The 4,238-nt window shown below is 46.2% G+C and overlaps 1 pseudogene; it reads left to right on the top strand.

The window, feature by feature from the left end:
• The first annotated feature begins 535 nt into the window (after window positions 1-535).
• On the top strand, window positions 536-2,711 carry LOC103661700 (annotated as a pseudogene).
• Window positions 2,712-4,238: the final 1,527 nt, after the last annotated feature.

Raw genomic sequence — 4,238 nt, 5'->3', positions numbered from 1 at the left:
TGTAAACTAGTATAGCCATTATGGAGGACAGTATAGAAGTTCTTCAAAAAATTAAAAATAGAACTACCTTAAAACCCAGCATTCCCACTTTTGGGCATATATTCAAAGGAAACGAAACAGTATCTCAAAGAGCTATCTGCATTCCCAAGTTCATTGCGGCATTATTCACAATAGCCAAGATAAGGAAATGACCTAAATGTCCATTGACGGTTGAATGAATGAAGAAGATGTAGAATTTACACACACACACACACACACACACACACACACACAAACTGAAGTATTTTTTAAGCCTTAAAAAAATGAAATTCTGTTATTTGCAACAACATGGATGATCTGGAGGACATTATGTTAAGTAAAAAACCAGACCCAGAAAGACAAATACTGCAAGATCTCACTCATATGTGAAATCTAAAACAGCCACACTGCTCTTTGAGGAAGACGCAGTCTCAGCTACCATGGAGCCTCCTGCCCCTGACTCAGCATTGTTGGCTGTCTCTGAGGAACAAGTTGGTCAGGAAGCCTCCCTGCAGCCATGGCTTTTAAAGACACAGGGAAAACACCTATGGAACCAGATGTGGAGATTCACCGAATTAGAATTACTCTCACCAGCCACAACGTAAAATCTTTGGAAAAGGTATGTACTGACTTGATCAGAGGGGCGCAAAGGACGAGAATCTCAGAGTGAAAGGACCAGTTCAGATGCTTACCAAGACTCAGAATGAATACAAGAAAAACCCCTTGTGGTGAAAGTTCTAAGACTTGGGATCCTTATCAGATGAGGCTCCACGAGAGACTCATTGATTTGCACAGTCCGTCCGAAATCATTAAGCAGATGATTTCCATCAGTATTGAGCCAGGAGTTGAGGTTGAAGTCACCACTGCAGATGCTTCAATCATCTTTTTAATAAAGGGATTATCAGTTGTTAATAAAATAGCCACATTTATAGAAGCAGAGAGGAGGATAGTGGTGGCCAGGGGCTAGAGGAAAGAGAAAATGGGGTAATGTCGGTCTAAGTTTTGGTTATACAAGATGAAAAAATCCTGGCGATCTAATGTACAGCATGGTGACTATAGTTAACAATATTATATACTTGACATTTACTAAGGGGATAGATCTTAAGTGTTCTCACCACACACACACAAAGGTAATTATGTGACGTGATGGATATGCTTATTAGCTTGGTTGTGGCCATCATTTCACAACGTATATCAAGATATCAGGTTGTGCGCCTTAAACATATACAGTTATTTGTCAGTTACACCTCAGTAAAGCCGGAAAAAGGGATAAAAGAGACTCATAAAAAAAACCCCACAGAATCCTCCACCCCCCAAACAGTTACATAGATTGGAGCTTGGAGCTGAGACCTGCCCTGGAGATGTAATGTGTTACGTGTGTTGAGGTGGAAATTGAAACCAGTGTACTGGAGATGAAGACATGAATGAATATTTAATAGCTGGATAGGAGAAAATGCTCAGTGCATTTTGCAGACCACAGATAGGAAATAGGAGTAGGCTTTCCCCGCTATATAGAATTCAGCTTTTGAGTATTTATTGCATATCTATTAAATATGTATTGGTTGAATAGAAACAGAATTTTCAACAGTTCCTATAAAATGCTTGATAGGGCTTTCATTTCCATTTGGTGTGGGTCATGGAAGAGATCAGTGGATGACAGAAAGTAATGGGAACAAAAGAAGATTTTCTGAGAATGGACCTGGATAAATGTGTATCAAAGATAGATCCCTTAGCCCTGCACACTGGCATATTGTTATCAGGAATTCGCCTTTTTAAGGGGACTTTAGGAAGAAGTGCTACTGATGAGGGAGCAGAAGGCTGGCTGAGGACAAAGCCCAAGCTGACACCCTGCAAACCGTCCCCCCCCCCCTCCTGGGTGGGATCTGTATGACATTCATCCTGGAAGCTCCCAACTCTCTTAATGTTAATGCCTTATTAGAGGGAAAAACAACCTTAACTTGACAGTGGCGAGGCCTCCGGTATCTTGTAGGTCCTCTTCAGCATAGGAAAAGTCTTTTGAAAACCTTCGTTTTTCCTTACCTCCCTCAACCCCATAGTATATGATCAGTCGCGCCTCACAACCCCAGGGCAGCTCTTTCTGCCCGTGGGTCCTTTTCCCGTGCTTTAATAAAACCACCTTTCTGCACCAAAGACTTCTCAAGAATTCTTCTTGGTCCTCAGCTCCGGACCTCACCCTACCACACCTCACCTACATTCCAAAACCACATCACAGTGAACCCTGAGTTTTTCTGTTTCTGTTTTTTGATTAGGCTGCGAACTGACGTGATCTAGAACCAAGATCATTGTGGTTAAGTGACTGATAGCTTTACTCACCGGCCTCCCTGTTCTCTCTCCCAGAGCAGCCTACGGCACTCTCCAGGCAGGGCAGAAAGGGAAAGTTGAGCAGCTAGCAGCAGGTAAGGCTCCTGGATCCACGGGGCTGGGGAGACAGCAGTCTGGAAAAGCATGAGAAAAAGCTTGAGAAAAAGCTCCAAATTCCTTCTTAAAGGAATCCTAAGTGTGTAGATAGCGCTCCCTTGTTTTCTCCCCTTTAGCGGCTGCGCTTTACTCCTGCCACACCTCAGAACAGCATTCTTGGATTTTTGCCCGTTATCATCAGGAAGCTTTTATCCCAGGCATTAGTGGCCAAGAGTAGTGATGCCGATCTACTTAAGATGACACATGGAGACTGAGGTGGTGGCCCCTGCACAGCACATGTTACCATCTTCAAAATTTTCCACTAGTTACCTTTCCAGGTTAGCCTTTTTCACAGGTTTACACGAAATCTTTTCTCTCCCCCTCCTCTCCCCTCCTCTCCCCTCCGCTCCCCTCCTCTCCTCCTCCTCCCCCTGCATCCCCCTCCCTTCCTTTTCTCTTCCTTCCCCACTTCTCCTCCCCCTTCCCATTTCTCCCCCTCTCCCTTCCCTTCTCCTCCCCCTTCCCCCTTCTACCCTTCTTTCCCCCTCCTACCCCCTCCTTCCACTTCTCTGACTCACTTCTGCTTCTCTGTCTCCCACTTTTCTCTTCCTCCTCTCTGCTATCTTCCACAGTCTCTCCCCACTGTCTGAGGAATAATTAAAGCTGCCCAAAGCTCTCTCTCACTGAGGCAGTCAGTCCCCAAACAGTTACTGAGTACCAGCTGCAGTTTCTAGGTCCCCGGTATATATTTGCTGCACATTGTCTCAATGTTAGTGCTGGGAATAGGGAGGGTAGTAAGACAGAGTCCCCAGCACAGAGACTACCTTTAGTTGTGGAGAGACAGGCAATGCACATTTTAAACATCAAAAAATAAAGAGACATGGAAAATAACCTTGTCCTTACAAGTTCTCTGAGGTCACAATGAGTGACACATGTAGACAGAATCGATTCTCTGGATCCCCAAGCCGGCTCCCCTTCATTTGCCAGGACTCCTGTTTCCTCCATCTTGCCTTGCTCCCTTGTTCATCTCCCTCTCTCACACACAACCCATTCAGAATGATTCTGCTGATGTACAATGGCGCTTTCCTGACTCACTCTGAGTGTCAGGGCTCTGAGTAGCCCTGGGGGCCACCTTGCCACCCCACTCTTTTTGTAGCTGTTGGCTCTACCTTCCACACAGACCAGGACCCAATCACTTCTCATGGCTTCCTGTGCCAGCACCCTGGCCCCATCCCCCATCAGCTCTTACTTGGGTCACTGCAGTCCCTCCTAACTAGATTCCCTACTTCTGCTCTTCCTGCCCAACTGTGTTTGTGGTCAACACAGCAAACACAGGCATCTTTTCAAAAGATGCATCCCATCCGTCATTCTTGAGCTCAGCCCCTCCAACAGCTGCCAGTCCCCCTTCGAGTAAAAACCAAGTCCTCGCAATGACCAGCAAGGGCCCGCCCCCACCTGCCCCCCTTTCTGATGAATTCTCTCAGGCCCTGTACCTGGGCTCATGCCAGGTATTTCTTCCTGTAGGATCTCTGTGCTTGCTCATTCCTCTGCCTGTAATCCTTTCCCCAGAGAGCCACATAGTTCACTGCTCCCCACCCTGTTCCAGCCTTTGTTCAAATGTCACGTCTCGGTGAGGCCTTCACTTGCTAATTGCAAACGCTGCCACCACTTCTCCCACCACATGAATTTTTCACATGTACCGAACTTTCTTTCAGGCCCTTCTGTCGCTGATGGTATAGAGCACTCTGTGGGCCTTTAGAGTGCCCTTGGGTTGGGGCTGGGGAGACACACAGTCTCTCCAT

Source organism: Ursus maritimus, unplaced genomic scaffold (genome assembly GCF_017311325.1).
Source record: "Ursus maritimus isolate PB19 unplaced genomic scaffold, ASM1731132v1 scaffold_9, whole genome shotgun sequence".
NCBI lineage: Eukaryota > Metazoa > Chordata > Mammalia > Carnivora > Ursidae > Ursus > Ursus maritimus.
Note: the sequence above shows the minus strand (reverse complement) of the source record. Positions and strands in the feature narration are given on the sequence as shown.